This window comes from Oryctolagus cuniculus, chromosome 4 (genome assembly GCF_964237555.1).
Source record: "Oryctolagus cuniculus chromosome 4, mOryCun1.1, whole genome shotgun sequence".
In the NCBI taxonomy this organism is placed as follows: Eukaryota; Metazoa; Chordata; class Mammalia; order Lagomorpha; family Leporidae; genus Oryctolagus; species Oryctolagus cuniculus.
Window position 1 is genome coordinate 56536571 of NC_091435.1, and position 20117 is coordinate 56556687.

Here is a 20117-nt window from a genome sequence, read left to right on the forward strand (position 1 = left end):
GCAGTTCCCCCTGGCCACATTCCCCACTTCCGCAGGGGAGCGGCACACCGCCGGCCGGCTTTTCTCGGGGGCTGCACGGGTGTTCCTTCAGCTAGATGTTCCCCATAGATGTTCCTGGTGCATGCCGTCTCTCTCCTCCTTTATAGTCCTCCTCCGCCAATCCCAACTCGGCTGAGTACGCTGCTCTCCAATCAGGAGCAAGTCCTACAGTTAATTGGTTGAACTGGAGGCAGCTGTGCGGAAGCTGTTTACTTCTCTCCCAGCGCCATATTGTGGGAGAGCAGATGCATAGAATAAGTCCTAATTCGAGCAACTTAGTCTAGTCCGGATTGCTCCCCACAGTAGTCAGAATTCCATAGCCCAGGCACAGTGGGAAGCAGATTCCCACCCTCCAATGGCATTGCGAATGGCACGGGACCAGGCGGAACGTGTCAGACTTGGGGTCATCACAAGAAGCTCAAAGGCCCATAGTGTACCGCTGCCAGGCAGGCCCTGTGACATCCACAGCACAGGGCGGCAGGGCAGACCGCTGAACCCCTCTACCCTGGGTGAACACTGACACTTACTGGCATTTAAAAGGAAGAATACAGAAAAAACAAAACCCCATTTTTCGAGAGAGGCAGCTTGAGTGGGCAGATAATAATCAACTGAAGACATGAGGGGTAACCGGCTGACCACCCTCCTCCAGTGGCCTGGCTGGGTCAGGGCTCAGGACAGCCTTCCATGGGAGGGAAGAGAGGTGAGAGCCACACCCAGCCATGGGGAGGGCATGATTAAAGCAGTGAGGCGGAGGTGGGGCTCGCTCTTTGGGGTCTCCTTGTGCTCACAATCATGGCAGCACTTCCTTTTTTTTTTTTTTTTTTTAACCCAGGGATACTTGCATTCACCAATAAGGACCACTGAAGGCCAGACACGCCCAGAGAGCAAGTGCACTAAGGGCCTGCTCCCACCACTTCTGGAGGCGGGAGGCCCGGCCTTTAGGTCTACAAACCCAATGGAACAGCAGGAGTTCTGAGGCCCCGGAGAGGAAAAGCGACAGCCAGGAAGGATGCAGGCTGGAACAGAGAGAGCTGGGGATAGGCCCTGGGGAGACAGCAGAGAATCTCCCTGCCAAAGAAATGGGAGGGGCGGGGCCGGCTGCGTGGCTCTCCCCAGCCTCTGGGCCAGCACCGGCAGAGGACGGGGACCGCGGCCAGCGAATCACAAGCCGCGGGGGCGTCTCTGCGTCGCCCACCTTCCTTGTCAGCCCAGGGTTGTAGCTTCACCAAAAACTAGGCCCCAAACGGCACGTTCAGAAAGAGAATTTCAACACAGGGGTCAGGAGAACGGAAATCGGCTCTCTGCCCTCTTCCGGGGCGGGCAGAGGACCGCCAAGACTAGGACGAGGTGTGAGGAAGGCAGGCCCGGCCGGAGCTGCGGGGAGGCACGGAGCCCGCTCACGCCAGGCACTCGGCTGGAGCCACAGGGTTCTGGAAACAGGGTCGCAATTTCTCAAAAGTGTCATGTTTCTGTCTGGAGCAACGGGCTGGAAAAGGGTATTAGAAAGGGGTGTGCCCGAGTCGCCCCGAGGCGGCCTCTGCCCTTCCTTCCTCCTTGGCACTGCGGGGCGGCCATGATTTGGCAATGGAGCCTGCACGTCTTCAGCCTGCGAAGCCCAGGAGTTCCTGGGGGACACAAACGAGACCAACTAACCTGGGAAGAGTCTTGCTCTTTCAGCGGCTCCCCTGCCCCCAAACACGACATATCCTGGGGCCGCTGCTGCGTGTGGGCTTGCACCTCAGCGAGCAGGCGGCTCCGCGGCGCGGTGCTGTGCGCCTGCGCCCATCTAACCTGCCCTAGCGCTCTTCCCAGTCCCTCCGCGCTGCTTCCAGGCCCCGTTGGGTGAGGTGCTCCGGTTTCGGCTTGGTCTGTCAGGCTGGTCCTAAAGGCACAGTGTGGGCGAGGCCGCTACAGGGAAGCCGGAAGGCTATGGGCCCGCAGCTGCCCAAGGCTGGAGTACGCGTCGTCCGCTGCGTTCAGATCCTGGACGTTGGGGCTCAGGTTCAACAACTCAGTGTCGGCCATGTAGTCAAACCAGCACTGCACGGGCACCACGTTCTCCGGGTGGAAGCTGTAGGAGGCAGGCAAGTTGTCCAGGACGAGCATTTTCCTCAGGCCCCTCCTGAGGCAGCCCTGGTGGAAGACACATGCCTCGCGAAAGAGGCGCACCCGGAACACCCCACAGCGCTCCAGCTGGTCCGTCACAGATCGGCGTGTGAAGAGAACACACGGTGAGGAGCTTCCCCATTCGTCTCAGGAACTCATCCTTTTGAGCCCGTACACCTGGTGAGTGGTCCCCTCCATCTCCACAGGCACTATGAAGTCAGCGTTGTTGATGGGCTTAAAGGAGCTATGCACAAGGGTTTCATCCAGGTCAATGCCCTTACAGATCCTTCCTTGATCTTCTTATGTCACTCCTGGGAACAGGCAGGTCCCTGGGATCTTGCTTGGTGAGCACCAGGGCGTCTTCCCTCTGCGCCTGGGTGATGATGGAGCTGTGTTCTAATAATCCCATGGCCAGGGCTGGCTGGGCGGGAGGACCGACGGGCGCGAAGGCTGAGCTGGGCTGTGTGGGGCTCGCTCCGGCTCCCACTCCTGAGATTCCGACTCCCACAGCTGTTCACATTCCCCCTCTGTTTCTTCCCCGGGCCGGAAAGGGAGGTGGCCTGTATGGAGGGCGGGCAGCCTGGGCAACGGCTCTCATGGGTGCCCTCAGCTCCGATCCCCTGGTGGAAGCTCCAGGTTTCTCAGTTTGGGTCCAACATGGAGCAAAGTATTTGATTATAAAGGATTAAATAAGTGGGGCCATGTCATGGCATAGTGGGTTAAGCTTCTGCCTGTAATGCTGGAATCCTATTTGACCACTGGTTCAACTCCTGATTTCTCTACTTGTGATCCAGCTCCCTGCTAATGTGCCTGGGAAAGCAACAGAAAATGACCCAAGCAACAGAAAAAAACCCAAGTTTGGGTCTCTGCACTGGATAGAGTTCCAGGCTCCTGGCTTTGGTATGGCCCAGCCCTGGCTGTTGCAGGGCTGTTGCAGCTAAAATAGGAACTCAGAAGCATGATTTAGACATAGTAAATTTTCTGGTCACTGGTGGTAGAAAGACAATTTCAATAGTCTATGTTGCTGCAGTCATTGGCTCTCTGATCAAAAAGTGTCTGGAAGAGCGAGTGCCATTGTGTTGATTCTCCCCTGCAACTCTAAGCTGTGGTTATCCCACCTGTGAGAACATGTAGCATACGGATCTCATTGCCTTTTTTGGGTAGTATCTCAGACAGAACTGAAATTTCTTTCCCATAATAGTCACTCACTTCTCATGGCTCCATGGAAAGACTTTTAGATTGTTTCCATAGTGGAGAAGAGGAATCAATCAATCAATCAATTTGGTTCTAAAACATTTCCAATATGGCATACCATATACTCTAATAAATCAATAAATTTGGTTCTAAAGCATTCACAATAAGGTGCACTATACACTCTACCTACCTAAGCTTAGGATTAAGGTCTGTGTTTTCGTGAAGTGAACTTTGGTGGACTTTTAAATTTTTTATGAGACTCTGCACCTTTGCTGAGAAGGACCTGGTGAAGAGGGAATATCCAGACTTCCTGCCTCCTGGCAGCATGAGAGTCCTAGAATTTTCTATAGTCACTGTCAGTCCTTTATGATTTAGTCTCCTTGTTCCTAGGTGACTGTCCACCTTATCTTAAAATAACAACAGATCAGTTACAATAGAAGATGCACTTTTCAAGTATTGCCTCTTTTTATGACCTTTCTTCCTCCCTTTCTAGAGTGAGTGAGTCAGTGGGTGAATTTGTATAGAAAATACGGCAGGAAAATGTGGGCTGGTGGATGGAATTGTGTCTTTATGTGGTTGGGTCTCACAGCTTTCTATGGTTGCTTTACTCCTACTCACCTAGACCTTTTTTTGACCAACTTCTTCTCCACTTCTTCACCCTAACCCCCTGCAAACCACAACCACAGTTAAGTAATTCAACACACGAAACAAACAAAATGGCCTCTGTGTGAATGTGCTTCTCTGGTCACGCCACTGCTGTGAGAGATGCCTCTCTCATCAATAGTAATAGGCAGGTTCTGTACCCTCGAAGTGCAGAGGTGGGTGAAGCCTACACCCCTAGCTAGGGCCTGTTTCTTTCCTGGAAGCCAGGGGTAGGTGAGGTAAAAACACCAAGAATCCTAGGAAACTCAGAAGGGAGAGTAAGGAAAACCTCCCATGTTCATAGCCATCAGAGTCACTTGTTCATTGAGTCAAATTGATGACATGGTTGGGCATACTTGGGCTCCTGGTTAAGAGATGGTGAGAGAAATATTCTGGGATTGCATATTTAACATGTCTATATATGAGACAATTTTTAACAACTTTTTTTAGATTTATTTATTTATTTAAGAGGCAGAGTTACAGAGAGGCAGAGGCAGAGATAGATAATTGGGGGAGGAGCAGGGTAGGGGAAGAAGTCTTCCATCGCTAGCTCACTCCCTAGTTGGCCACAAAGGCCAGAGCTGCGCCAATCCAAAGATGCCAGGAGCCAATAGCTTCCTCCAGCTCTCCCACACAGGTGCAGGGGCCCAAGGACTTGGGCCATCTTCTGCTGCTTTCCCAGGCCATAGCAGAGAGCTAGATTGGAAGTGGAACACCTGGGACTCGAACTGGGTCCCATATGGGATGCTGGCACTGCAGGTGGTGGCTTTACCTCTATGCCAAAGAGCTGGCTGCCACAATTTTCTAATATAAATTTTTAAGAAAACCTTGAAAATTTACTGACATAGAATCCTAAAGCTTGAATTAAAATCTAAGGAAAAGGTTAAGTTCTAAGTGAAAATTATGCCTTTTGCAATTTTCCCATCCTAACTATCATTGTGTGAAGTGACAAGGATACTGGTGAGCACTGAAACGGCTGGGAAGCTTTTAGAAAATACTGTTGTCTCCGGCTTACCAAGACCAATTAAATGAGAAACATTGCCAAGTGGGGTAAACATTGCCAGTGCATTTAGTGAGCATCCAGGGTTGAGAAGCACTGCACTGTATGAACCATATCTATAAGAAGTGCTTCCAGAGGTTCACTAGTATGGGCCTCATACTACATTTTGTTACTAGGAAATAAGGAGGTGATGTGGATCCCCAGTGAGAGAGGCTGCCAACAAGTGTTGGTGTCTGAGGATGGTAGACACCAGGAAGGTTATCGATACTTTGGTGAGAACAGTTGCAGTGAGGTTTCACTTGGTTGAGGACATAAGGGACAGAAGAAAACTGTAGACTGAAATATTAAGAATTCTGGCTGTGAAGTGACAGTCTCAAGAGGGAATATAGGATTAAGAGTTTCTATTTTTCATTTATTAAATAATGGGTGGGATCTGAGTATATGTGTATGCTAAGGGGGAAGACAATGGACGAAGATTTGGGAGGAGGGAGGAGAAAATAGATGGCACATGATTTCTGAGAATGCAGAGGGACGGGATCCAGCCTTGGGCAGGGAGACAGAGATGAGGCTGCCACTGTGACAAAGGGGAACATGGAATTGCTGGTGTTGGTGATGACAGATCTTTAGGCAATGTCATGTTTGCCTGAAGGTCTCCCATTCCCTGGAAAGTAGAGTTGAGGCTGGTGGCAGCATTTCTTATCAAGCCATTCCCCTCTAAGGCCTCTGAATGTTTGAGCAGAATGATGGGTGGAGTTGAGTGAAGCCTCAGTTTTTCCACTTTCTTTACTCCCTCTGATAGTGACATGGAGGCAGGGAGGGGTTCTCTGGAGGGAGCTGAGGTGGGAGCAACTTGGGAGACCCTTGTTATCTCTGTGCAGCCCTCTTCATCTCTCATCACCCCTCACTACTTCTTTTTTAAAGTTTATTTATTTGACAGAGTGGCAGAGAGTGAGATGTTCCATCCATTTTTTCATTCCCCAAATGGCTACAACAGCCCAGGCTGGGTCACGGCTGAAGGCAGAAGCCTGGCACTCTATCCGGGTCTCCCACATGGGTGGCAGGGGCCCAAGCAATTGGGCCACCCTCTGCCACTTTCCCATGTGCCCCAGCAGGGAACTGGACCAGAAGCAGAGCAGCCAGGATTTGAACCAATGCCCATAGGGGATGCCATGTTGCAGATGACAGTCCCCAGTGTGGCATGCTTTTATAAAACAAGTATGTATCAGGGCTTGTGTTGTGGCTCAGTGGGTTAAGCCACCACCTGCAATGCCAGCATCCCATATAAGCACCAGTTTGAGTCTTGGCTGCCCCACCTCCATTTCAGCTCCCCATCAAGGCACCTGTATCCCTTACTACTACTGTCTGCATTTCCTCTGCCTCCTGCAGAGAGCAGAACCATTCTGTTTAATGTCTTCTTTCTTCTACTATGTCAGAAAATCAGCCTTTAATTGGCCACCAGTGCTATTTTTTTCTTAAGTATCTTTTTGTTGTGAATGCTCAAAGTTTGATAGTTTGTCAACACCATAAGTTAATCAGAGGTTCGTTTCTTTCTATGAGGCTTGCTGGTTGATATAGTTGGTTGGAAGTCATTATGTATTCTTAGAAGTTTTACAAGCCTTCTTTAAAAATGGAGGCCCAAATTAAATGGTGAGTAGAAACAAATGATGGGAGGCATGTTTTGGGGCAGTGATTTTTCATTTTTATTGTACTGTTCATTTTTTAGAAAAATTAAAATTTATATAAAGGGGCCAACTTTCATGTATTTCATATATACAATTTTAAGAACATAATGAAACTTCTTACCTTACCCTCCCTCTCTTGCTTCCACTCTCTTTGCTCCTTTCTTTCTTATTTTTCTTTTAATTTTTGCAATGACATACTTTAAATTTACTTTATAATCACAAGCTTAATCCTCCACTAAATACAGAATTCAACAATTAGTAAGTAGAAGATCCACTGTTCCTCAGGAGTATAGACAAGGCCTATAAACAGTAATCAAATCTGAAAATGTTAATTTCACTCACATATATTAAAAAAAAGAAAAATGCCTGTTTATATCCTTATCCCATTTCTCTCTCTCTCTCTCTTAAAGATTTATTTATTTGAAAGTCAGAGTTACACAGAGCGAGGGAGAGAGGGAGATGGAGAGGGAGAGAGGGAGAGGGAGAGAGGGGGAGAGGAGGGGGAGGGGAGGGGGAGGGAGAGGGAGAGGGACCAAGACTTTCCATCTGCTGGTTCACTCACCAAATGGCTTCAACAGCTGGGGCTGGGCCAGTCCAAAGCCAGGAGTCAGAAGCTTTTTATGGGTCTCCCGCATGGGTGCAGGGGTCCCAATACTTGGGCCATCCTCCTCTGCTTTTCCAGGCATGTTAGCAAGGAACTGTATTGGAAGTAGGTCAGCCAGGGCTTGAACCATTGCCCATTTGGAATGCTGGAATCACAGGCAGCAGCTTTTCCTGTTAGGCTATAATACCAGCTCCTTAGCCCATTTCTTAACTGGATTGTTTTGTTGTTGTTGAGTTTCTTGTGCTTGTTATAAATCCTGGATATTAATCCTTTATCTGTTATATAGTTTACAGATATTTTCTCCCATTTTGTCGGTTGTCTCTTCACTTGGTTGATTGTTTCCTTTGCTGTGCAGAAGCTTCTTAGCATGATGTAATTCCATTTATCTATTTTTGCTTTTATTGCCTGTGCTTCCAGGGTCTTATCCAAGAAATCCTTGCCTATTCCAATTTCTTGCATTGTTTCCTCTGTGTATTCCTTTACTAATTTGATGGTTTCAGGTCTTAGGTTTAGATCCTTGATCCATTGTGAGTTGATTTTTGAATAGGGTGTAAGGTAGGGGTCTTGTTTTATTCTTCTGCATGTGGAGATCCAATTTTTCCAATACCATTTGTTAAAGAGACTGACCTTGCTCCAGGGAGCGATTTTAGCTCCTTTGTAAAAGATTAATTGGTTGTAGATGTATGGATTGATTTCTGGAATTTCTTTTCTGTTCCATTGGTCCACATGTCTGTTTTTTGCACCAATACCAGGATCTTTTGATTATAACTACATTGGTTCACTCCCCAATTGGCTGTAACAGCTGGAGCTGGGCTGACCCAAAACCATGAACCAGGAGCTTCTTCCTGGTCTCCCATGTAGGTGCAGGGGCCCAAGTACCTGGGCCATCTTCCACTGCTTTCCCAGACCATTAGCAGAGAGCTAGGTCAGAAGAGGAACAGCTGGGACATGAACTGGTGTCTATATGGGATGCCAACACTGCAAGTGGAGGCTTAGCCTACTACAGCACTGTGCCCCCACCCCACTTCCTGGTAATATGTCTTAAAATTTGTTGTGATGCCTCCAGATTTGTTTTTATTGTTTTATTTCTCAAAGCTCAAGTCTGGGGAACATGTGGTAAAGACTCTGAAAGATGGATTCAAAACATAGCATGCAACATCTACCAGAGGGCTACTTGACATCAGCTTTCTTCTTTGTAAACCAGAGGTCTAATTCACTTGATTTAAGATCCTGCTAGGAGGAGGCAGTCTTTGAGCTCAGTTCTTTTGCAATTACTGGTTGGCTTGATGATGCACCTAATGGAGAAACTGATTAAGAACTTTGAAAAAAGTTTTAATTGTGGTAAAATATACATAACATAAAACCATAGTAACCATTTTAAAGTGAATGTTTTAGTAATTTAAGTATATTCACTTTTTGTGTGACCAATCTCCAGAACTTGTAAAACAGAAACTGCACACTATTAAGAAACTTCCTATGCCTCTTTCCTTCCAGCTCCTGGCAAGCACCATTCTACTTTCCATCTATATTAATTTGGTGAATCTAGTTGGCTTATATGAGTGGAATGTAGAGTATTTGTATTTTTCAAAAAGTTGAAAGGGAGACACACACACACACACACATATATATCTGTATATATAGATATATATGTATATATGTGTATGTAAGTATACATGTATATATATGTATATAGATATAGATAGATATATGTCTATATATAGATATAGATATCTGTATATATGGATAATCTATTTTCTGTCCACTGGTTCACATCTGATATGTATGTAACAACTGGATCTGGACTTGGCCAGAACCAAGAACCAAGGAACCAAGCACCAGGAACTTTATCTATGTTTCCACGTAGATGGAAATAATCCAAGTACTTAAGTCCTCATCTGCTGCTTTTCAGGTAAATTAGCAGAATGCTTGATCAGAAGCTGAGGTAGGACTTAACTCCCAGGCACTCTCACATGGGATTTGGGCATCCTAAGTAGCAGCTTAACCTACTGTACCACAATGTATTTGACCTATGTTTTTATAGTTTCATGACTGGTTTATTTCACTTAGCATAGTGCTATCAAGTTTCATCCATGTTGTCACATGTGTCACTTAGCATAGTGCTAATCAAGTTTCATCCATGTTGTCACATGTGTCAGGATTCTCTTCCATTTTAAGGCTGAATAATATTTCATTGTAATTTATATGCCACATTTTGTTTATCCAATAATATGTTGACGGACAACTGAGTTGATTCCTATTTTTTGGCTATTACAAATAATGCTATTATGACAGGCTAAATAAATGTCTATTTTTTAAAAAGGTATTATTTATTTATTTGAAAGGAAGAGAGTTACAGAGAGGCAGAGGCAGAGAGAGAGAGAGGTCTTCCATCCGCTGGTTCACTCCCCAAAATGCAGCAAGAGCCAGAGCTAGGTTGATCTGAATCCAGGAGCTAGCAGCTTCTTCCAAGTCTCCCACGTGGGCCCAAAGACTTGGGCCATCTTCCACTGCTTTCCCAGGCCATAACAGAGAGCTGGATCTGAAGTGGAGCAGCTGGGACTGAAACCGGTGCCTGTATGGGATGCCAACACTGCAGGCGGCAGCTTTACCTGCTATGCCACAGTGCCGGCCCCATAAATGTCTGTTTGAAACTCTGCTTTGAATTCTTTTGGAATATACTCAGTACTCATAAATGGAATATTTGTATCATAAGGTAGCTATTTAATTTTTTGAGGAACTGCTCTACTCTTTTCCATAGTTGTTGTACCATTTCACATTCCATTCATGGGAAAATGGTTTAATTTTTTTTTTTAGATTTACTTATTTATTTGAAAGGCAGAATTAGAGAGAGAGAGAGAGGGAGATAGAGAGAGAGAGAGAGAGAGAGAAGGAGAGAGAGAGAGAGAGGGAAATCTTCCACCCCCAAATGGCCACAATAATTGGGGCTTGGCCAGGCTGAAGACAGGAGCCAGGAGCTTCATCCAGGCCTCCCACATGGATGGCAGGGTACCAAATACTTGGACCATCTTTTGCTTCTTTTACAGATAATTAGCAGTGAGTTAGATCAGAATTGGAGCAGTCAGGATTTGAATTAGTGCCCATATGGGATACAGTTATTGCAAGTGACAGCCTAACCCACTGTGCCACACACCGGTCCAAAAGTTTTAATTTTACCAGACTCAGACTAAAACTTCTACCTTTATTTTTTTCAACCCTTTAATAAGATGATATTTTATTGTTTAGTTATTTCCTGAATGCTTAGTTATGTCGAACAGTTTTTCATGTGGCTATTGGCTGTTAGTGTGTCTTCTATGGAGAAATTTCTACAGAAATACTTTCCCATTTTCACATTAGGATTTTTTTTGTTGTTGTTAGTGAGATTAAGAATATTCAAACTGTAGGGTCTTATTAAGACTTTTAATTTTTCTGCAATGATTATAATTTCTATTGTGAAACATGGGATACTCCTTGAGTGAAATTTCAAATTTCAGTAACATTCAAAGTGAATGTGCCAGTTCTTTAATTTTAAGTTCTTTAACTTGTGATATTTTCTTTAGCTTTTTAAGATAAATCAGATGCCATGTCTCTTTTTTTTATTTTTTAATTTTTTTTGTTTTTTATTTTTTGCCAGGCAGAGTGGACAGTGAGAGAGAGAGACAGAGAGAAAGGTCTTCCTTTTGCCGTTGGTTCACCCTCCAATGGCCGCCGCGGCCGGCGTGCTGCGGCCGGCACACCGCGCTGATCCGATGGCAGAAGCCAGGTACTTATCCTGGTCTCCCATGGGGTGCCTAAGCACTTGGGCCATCCTCCACTGCACTCCCTGGCCACAGCAGAGAGCTGGCCTGGAAGAGGGGCAACCAGGACAGAATCCGGCTCCCCGACCGGGACTAGAACCCGGTGTGCTGGCACCGCAAGGCGGAGGATTAGCCTAGTGAGCCGCAGCGCCGGCTGCCATGTCTCTTGACATAGCAAACAAAGAGGTATTCATTAGTCTCTTTGCTGATGACATGGTCCTATACTGAAGGGTTGGTTTCATCAGGAGTGTGGACTTAGAAGTGGAATGGTGATTGCAGAGGCCCAAATAAGCTGAGTTAGTATCTGTGCCATGAAGACCCTAGGCAGCAAACTCTATGGCCTGGGAAACATCTGCTGAACATTAAGAATGATAAGCTTTACATCTTAGGACTTTTATAGGAAAAATGATTAATGATCCCATTGTTTGAAGAATAATAACCCTATTGTTTGCCTCTCCCAGCATACAGATAATATTGGAGTGTGGGAGTGTAATATACTCCCACAATTAAAAACCTAGTCTGTAACTATTACCAGATATCCTTCTTTGATTTTTTATTTGATTGATATCTATGACATAAACCTGTCTTGTTTAAACCTGACAGAATGCACGTACACACCCTGTACAAAAAGTAGAAAACCTGTAATCAAACAAAAGCTTGTGAAGTAGCCAGTTCAGACTGCTTCCCGGCTTAAGTCCTCACACTGGCTTCTGAATAAACTCCAACTCTGACTTGGATTATTTTAGTTGACTTGAGAAACAGCTCAGAGTCAAGTATACTGTTTGTAGAATATGTTCTTGCTGGATAGAGTTACACAGCTCTCTTCAACAGATAAATGCAGTTAGATTTCAGCAGCTCTGGGTGGTGGCATGTATTCTGGGACCAACACCACCCATCCAATTAATGGGTCCATAAGATCCACATTGAAGTTCATAGCTGGCAAGTACATACACTGACTACTACTGTAAAAATCATTCAGGGGGCTAGCGCCATGGTGCACTAGGTTAATCCTCTGCCTGCGGCACCAGCATCCCATATGGGCGCTGATTCTAGTCCCGGTTGCTCCTCTTCCAGTCCAGCTCTCTGCTGTGGCTTGGGATAGCAGTAGAAGATGGCCCAAGTGCTCGGGCCCCTGCACCCACATTGGAGACCAGGAAGAAACTCCTGGCCCCTGGCTTTGGATCGGCGCAGTTCCGGCTGTTGCGGCCATTTGGAGAGTGAACACACGGAAGGAAGACCTTTCTCTTTGTCTTTCTCACTGTCTGTAACTCTGCCTGTCAAATAAATAATAATAAAAAAAATTATTCAGGCCAAGAATGTCTTGAAGTATCATGGATGTAGAGATTTGGGGCCTCATTGTACTTGTTAGTACCTTAGAAACAGACTCAGGGCTTACTTTTTTTTTTTTGAGGCAGTTCTTATTTACCTGTAAATATTCTTAGCCCACTCCATCCATGTTTAAGGCCATTCTGTGTACTGGACAAAAGCAAAATGACTCTAATTTCCTTAATTCTCCACATGTCTGGAGTTTCAGAACAATAATCTCCTTTAATTATGTATGAAATTAGGAACTCAATTTTGTATTGTCTTCTGTAGAAATCTTGTTAGAGCTCTGATGAGAAAAATGATATGTGAGAAGAACAGCAAAAGTAAATACTCATTCCTTGGTTTCTCAGAGCGTTTCCTGGTGTTGGGTCACTCTGCTGTAAATATGGCTCTGTTGCATTTTGCTTATCTAATTTTGTGCCTAAATTTTGTCAACTTTTATAGAGGTTTTCTCATATGGAACTCCTAAAATTTTTCTACTTCTTTTTCTTCTTCTTCTTCTTCTTCTTCTTCTTCTTCTTCTTCTTTTTTTTTTTTTTGGTAGAGGTCAGAGTCAGAATTTTCTGAAACAAGTTTTGCTTGCTATTTTTTTTTGAACAAAAATCGAGTTATATAGTCCTATGACATTTTTTTGTTTTTGCTTTGGCTGTCAGGGACATCAATTTTAAACTTGGTCGTTCTTTACATCTCTCTGTGTGTGTTTTTAAAGATTTATTTTATTTATTTAAAAGGCAGAGTTACACACACACACACACACACACAGAGGGAGGGATGGAGAGAGAGAGAGAGAGAGAGAGAGAGAGACAGACACAGAACTCTTCCATCTGCTGGCTCACTTTCCAAATGGCCACAATGGCCAGGGCTGAGCCAGGCCAAAGCAAGGAGCCAGGAGTTTCTTCTGGGTCTCCCACATGGGTGCAGAGGCCCAAGGACATGGGCCATCCTCCACTGCTTTCTCAGGCACATTAGCAGGGATCAAAAGTGGAGCACCTGGGACTCCAACTGGCACCCAGATGGGATGCTGGCATCACAGGTGGTGGATTACCTGCAGTGCCACCACACTGGCCCCTGTTTTTATTTTTTGATGTCAGTATTCACCAACTTTGAGTTTTATTTGATGCTTGTATTTTAAAAATAGTTTTAATGTGGTATATTTTACAAACCACAAAAATAAACTATTTAGACTATAGAATCAAAGGTTTTTAGTAAGTGGATAGAATAGCTCCTATCATCACAACTCAATGCTAGAGTATTTTAATTATCACCACAAGATTCCTTCTCCCAGTCCCAGCGTACCAGTAATCTATTTTCTGTCTCTATGGATTACCCATTTTGAATATTACATATAAATAGACTCAGACAATATGTAGCCTTTTGTGACTGGCTTCTGTCACTATACATAATGTTTTCAAGAAAAATTCATGTAGTAGCATATTTCAGTATTTCATTCCTCTTTATTGCTGAATTATTCCACTATAGGGATATACCATGTTGTGTTCATCCATTCACCAGCTGATGGGCTGTTGGATTTTTTTTCATGTTTCAGCTATTATAAAGCTTCTATGAACATTCATATACAAGTCTCTGTGGATGTATGCTTTTATTTCTGTTGAGTAGATACCTAGGAATAGAATGGATATTGTAATTAATTTATGTTTCAGTTGGGAAAAAACTACTTGTTTTCCATAGTGAACACCATTTATATTTCTGTCAACAAGAGATGAGGCTTCCAGTTTCTCTATGTGGTCACTAACACTTAACATATTATCTGCCTTTTAGATTGTATTCATTTTAGTGAGTGTGCAGTGGTATGCCATTTTGGATTTAATTTGCATTGCCCTTGTGACAAAACATGTTAAACATCTTTTATGGGCTTATTGACCATTAATATATTTTCCTTAATGAGGTGTTTATTCAAAACTGTTTGCATATTTGAAGAATAGGGCTATCTGTCTTCTTAACACTGAATTGTAAGTCTTTATATGATTTGCAAATATTTTCTTCCCGTTCATAATTTGTCTATTTTCTTAACAGTATAATCTGAAGCATAAAACCTGAAAATTTTTGTTCTTTATTTATTTTAAAAAATTTTTGAGATAAAATACTTTTAATTTACATTAAAGAAAGGCTTAATGCTCTACTAAATAAAGTTAAACAAACAAAAAGTAAAACAACCAGAGTCCAGCAAAAGAATAGCAAGGGCTATAAACAATCATCAAATGAATGTATGTTCAACTTCAGTAATATAATTCTTTTTAGATTTATTTCTTTATTTTAAAGAAAACATTACAGAGAGAGGGAGAGACAGAGATACCTTCCATCCACTGGCTCACTCCCCAAATGGTCACAACAGCCAAGGCTGGGTCAGGCGGAAGCCAGAAGCCAGGAGTTTCATCTGGGTCTCCCACATGGGTACAGGGGCCCAAGTACTTGGGCCATCTTCTCTTGCTTTCCCAGACACATTAACAGGGAGCTGGGTAGGAAGTAAAACAGCTGGGACTTGAACTGGAGCTCATATGGGATGCTGCTGTCACAGGTAGCCTCTTAACTCCCTATGCCACAGTGCCAGCCCTGCTAATAAAAATTTTAAAATAGTAACAAATCATTAAACTATAGTGGTATATAATTCCTATCAATTTGTGAAACCTAAATTTTGAAAATTATTAATTTATCCATTTTTTTATAACTCATGCCTTAGCTAAGACATCTTAGCCTAATTCAAGGTCACAAAGATTTATCCTATGTTTACTTAAAAAATTGTGTAGGCCTCACTCTTACCTGTAGTTAAAAGCTACTAGGTCTTTGATTCACTTTGAGTTAATTTTTGTGAGTGATGTGAGGTGAGAATTTTAATTAATTCTTTTCATTATGAATATCTGATTGTTTCAGGACCATGTGTTGAAAAGATGGTTTGTATATTGTTGACTCTGCCTTTTGTTTTATTTTATTCTATTTTATTTTATTTGTGTCTTTACAGAAAAGCTGGAGTGGGTAGGCATACAGGTTTAATTAATGAATGAAGAATTGTGTTGGAATTCTATATACTTATACGAGAGAATAAACATATGGCTGATGTTTTAAAGCTTGGGCCACAGCTTTATTCTGTTTCCTTCATCTTCTTCATTCCCTCCCCAACCCTGCACTGAACATCTGCTTCTGTCCGATGAGAGGAAGTGAAAGATTTAGGTCAAGCACAAAAACAAACTATCTTACCACACTGTTCCCCTTTAAGAAAAAAGCTCCACCCTCCTGGGTCAATTTAGCACTGAATTACCCTATACTAAGAGTTCTGTAGTGATTTTTAGAAGCCGGCTTTTCCCAGGAAGCAGCACAGCTGTTGCTGGATCCGGGAGTTGTGAAATCAGTGTAGCTGACCACTTTCAAGGGTGCTGACAAGGGTCGAGAGAGACCATTCTTTGAGTATCACAGGACTTTCCCTTATAACTGCTTTTTTTTTTTTTTTTACTGATGACTGTCTTTTCCTCTTTTTTTTTTTTTTTTTTTTTAAGATTTATTTATTTATTTGAAGGGGAGAGTGACACACTGAGAGAGGAAGAGACAAGGAAAGAGAGGGAGAGAGAGAGAGATAGTCTTGGGATACCAAGCCAGGAGCCAAGAACTCTCTCACATGGGTAACAAGGACTGTTAGTAGGTCATCATTTGCTACCTCCCCAGGCACATTAGCAGGAAGTGGGATCATAAGTGAAGGTGATACTTGGTCCCAGGCACTCATATATGGGATGCAGGCATCCCTAGGGTGGCTTAACCTGCTGCACCACAATGCCCACCCCTACGAATTTCTTTCTTTCTTTCTTTCTTTCTTTTTTTTTTTTTAAGGGAAGGGGTTTATTGGTGAGGAAACCCAACAGACTGGAGGGAAGGGACGAAGAAGGAAAAGAGGGAGAAGGAGAGTGTAAGAGAGAGACCAAGAAAGACAGAGAGAGGGAGAGAGAGAGAGGGAGGGAGAGAGAGAGAGAGAAAGGGAGAGAGAGAGAGAAAGAAAGAGAGAGATTGAGAGAGGGCCATGTGTTCAGGAACAGGTCCTGTTAAACCTTTGCTGGGGGCAGGCAGGGAGTAGGAACGGCGAATCCAATTAGGATGGAGGTGGAGCTGACACCGGTGGTTGGGCCATAGGGTCACCTGGCTTCTAGCAATGATGACGGGGGCCAGAACCTAGGATGGTGTCCAAGGTGTAGATTGTGCCATAGATAAGACTGTGCCATTTTACTAACATTCCTCCCTTTTGTTTTTAATAAAGCAAGTATTGTATGGGATTACATTAGCCCCAAAATGAATTTCTTACTAGGAATATCTTTTTTTTTTTTTAAAAAAAAGATTTATTTATTTATTTGAAAGTCAGAGTTACACACAGAGAAGGAGAGGTAGAGGTAGAGGTAGAGGTAGAGGTAGAGAGAGAGAGGTAGAGGTCTTCCATCTGCTGGTTCACTCCCCAGTTGGCTGTAACGGCTGAAGCTGTGCTGATCTGAAGCTGGGAGCCAGGAGCTTCTTCTGGGTCTTCCATGTGGGTGCAGGGCTCAAGGACTTTGGCCATCCTCTACTGCTTTACCAGGCCACAGCAGAGAGCTGGATCGGAAGTGGAGCAGCCAGGACTCGAACTGGTACCCATATGGGATGCCAGAACTGCAGACAGTGGCTTTACCTACCATGCTGCAGCACTGGCCCCACTAGGAATATCTTAAGAGAATATCACTGGAGGTGGAACTCTTCCCCATTCGGGTCCTACATGTATCAGTGGTGCTGTGTTGAAGTAACTCCAAGTAAGAGTAGGTTCAATGGATTGATGTGAGATAGCAAAATCAACATTCTTGTGGGAGTCTCTAGCAAAACATCCATTCTAGTGTCTTGTCTTTTTTAAACACAGGATGAAGTAGATCTTCTTTTGTGGAAATTTACAAGTTCCTCTGTTTTATAGTGCTGACCTATCAGCTGTAACTGGGGTACTTTTCTGCTCCAGCCTTGCTATAAATCCCTCATGATCAGGGTTGTAGCATCATCATTTTGGAGATAAAATATTAGCTTATATGTGTCTGGTACTTCTTATATACTGGAACCCTCTTCTTGCTTTTCCTGTGTTAACTCATTAAGCATGCCAATGTACTTTCATTTATGAAAGCACATTGTTGGAGGGAATAGGGGTGTAGAAGCAATGGAGATGGTATTTGGGTTAGGGCTTTAAGGTCAGGCAGAAAAGCCTAAGATGGTTTTGATGGATGAAGCTGAACAGTGGGGACCATTTTTGGGTCCATTTTTATTTCCTGTTCCTGAAATCACTGAAGCGAAGTCAAGAGGGAGGAAGTGCTGGCTCTTATCTCTCTCCTTTATTTAGATGTATGCTATTGACCCCTCCCCATCTGTCCGCACCTACTTCAGTGCCTGCTCTCCTTGGTGAGGCACTGGGTCACTCTCCAGTTTGTCCAGTTTGTACTTGGCAGGTAGGGTGCCTGCTGAGACTTTTCTGCCCTGTGTTTCATTGTGGCAGCCATTTATTTGCTAAGATTCATTAAAATTCCAACTCATTGCTTGTCAGAACCAGAAATTGCAGCTTTCTTTAAGTTAATAGTAGTTTTTCATATTTTCAGTATGGGATTCAGGAACAAGTGTCCTGGGAGGAAGGAAAAGGAGTGGAAAGAGACTAAAGGCCCAGAATATCTGGGGGGGGGGGGGGGGGGGGAAGAGAGAGAGAGAAGATCTGGAAAGGAAGAAAAAGCTTTTGTCTATCTCAAAATGTTGCCAAGGTCTTGTCTGGATGGCAGATTTTTTTTTTTTTTTTCAGAGAGAAAAGCAAGATTTATTTAAGTCAGGGACCTCCTGGTAGAGTGAATAGGAGGGGAGTGCTTCAAGAAAGGCATAACCCAAAGGGACTGATGGTAGTGGGGTTTAAAGCACAATTTTGGGGAAGAAAACTCCTTGACAATCAACTGGACAGTCAGTAATAAGGTTCGGACAAAACCCATCAAAAGACCTGATCTGTAATCTTATTTGCCCCCCCTGGTTTGCTCATGAGCAAACAAAAATGCCATGGAGGGGTGGGATAGGTAACTTGTTTTTACGGTAAGCTGTGAGCTCAGAAGGGTGGAATTGCCACTCCCTTGCTATTCTCTTGATAAAATTGGAAGCTCCCAAGGAGCAGGGCAGACACTTTTCTTCTTGTTAAAGATAAATTTTGGGGGATGCAAGCATTTTATGTCTTCAGTTTCCAGCAGGACCAACCTGGCTGCCTATTAACCAGTCTGACTCTTCACATTCCCTTCCCTGGAAGAATGGACCCTAACTTCTGTTAGAGGGTATGAAATGATGACTGCTCTGGCTTCTTCAAGCTGAGTAGGGGTGGAATAGGGAATAGCAGTCAAGACAGGGCTCCAGCAGGAGGTGGCCTCTCAAGTGGGAGGCAGTGTCAGCTTGAACAAACTGCTTCCATCCGAGGTTTCGTGTGCCTTGCCATCTAGAATTTCACTGTTTCAAGTCTGGAGAAAACAAATCTAACAAGCAGATTAAATTCACAGGTTCTAAAACAAAGGACAGAGTCATTATTAGAGGACCTAGGAAAGGTGCTGTCCAAACCACTTTTCAATGGGAAACAATTGAAAGGCAAACAGAAACTGACAGGAGGGACTTGATATTAATCAGGTGGCAATTAAGGCCTGGCCAGGTATGAGACCCAGACCTATCTATCTCTTCACATGGGGTCCTGGAAGAGGAGTCACAAGGGAGGTGGGAACCTCCTTTGGGAAGGCACTCTGTTGACTTCCATTACCTAGCTGGCCTGGGAGGAGAGCTGGGCTGAATAGAAGGCAGGTGGCATCGCTAAAAGGAAATTTACAGTTCTGCCTGCAATGTTACTGATCCTACTTGGCCGTCCCTTTAACAGCGGTACTTACTTTGGAAGCTGGGCTGAGTGAAGGACTTTTTCAGTTTAGAGCCAACTGGATCTGTAGCTCTGACCTGGGAGTCCATCGTCTCCAGGGCAGTTCTGTTTCCAGTGACCCAGCTGTAGGCTGGCAGAGCTGCAAGGGCTCTTCAGAAGCTGATTTCTGTGTCCATCTGAAGCCCTGGTTTTCCACATCTAAAACCAATGCCATTTGGGGTAGACTGGCCTTTTGGGTCTCCTTGATGGCAGATTGCTGTGTAAAACTGTTATTGATTGGCCTGCCACCTATCTTTACATTGCTCCTGCTGTCTAGCTTGTTCCTTTTCCTCCTGGTTTCTGGGAAAGTAGAACATAGAGGCAGTGGATGGCAGATTTAATAGAGATGCAGGCAGGGCCTTCATTGCTGCCCCCAAATAACAGCAGCATTTTATGTTTAGGACAGGTGGTGCTGTGTTACCAGTGAAAACTGGCTACCTACTTCAGTGCCGCATTAAAACGGACCCTGCCAAACTGAGTGTAGACTAAGGTAGAGTTCTCCTTAGTTTGACTAAATTTTAGCAGGTTTTTCCCTGACTTTATGCTCCCAATCTGCTTTTCTTAGAGCATTTACTTTAGAAAGCTTGTCATTGTAAATTCTTCCTCTGCCCCTTTGAGATGAGGTCTTGACAGTTTTACAGCCCATGGATGTTTTTCTCAAGGACTTGGGAGTCAACTGGTTGAAATTTAGACGTCAAGAAAGAGCCCTTGTCTCAGCTCTGTGGGAAGGTAGGGGCCTAACTTCAGTAAGTGCCAACCAGCAACCACAGATGGCCTCATCACATTGACCACTAGTGTCCCCCAG

General features: G+C 44.2%; 1 pseudogene; it reads right to left on the bottom strand.

Annotated features, from left to right (window-relative positions):
* Positions 1-1922: 1922 nt before the first annotated feature.
* Positions 1923-19362, bottom strand: LOC127482830 (carboxy-terminal domain RNA polymerase II polypeptide A small phosphatase 2 pseudogene; annotated as a pseudogene).
* Between the last annotated feature and the right edge of the window lie 755 nt (positions 19363-20117).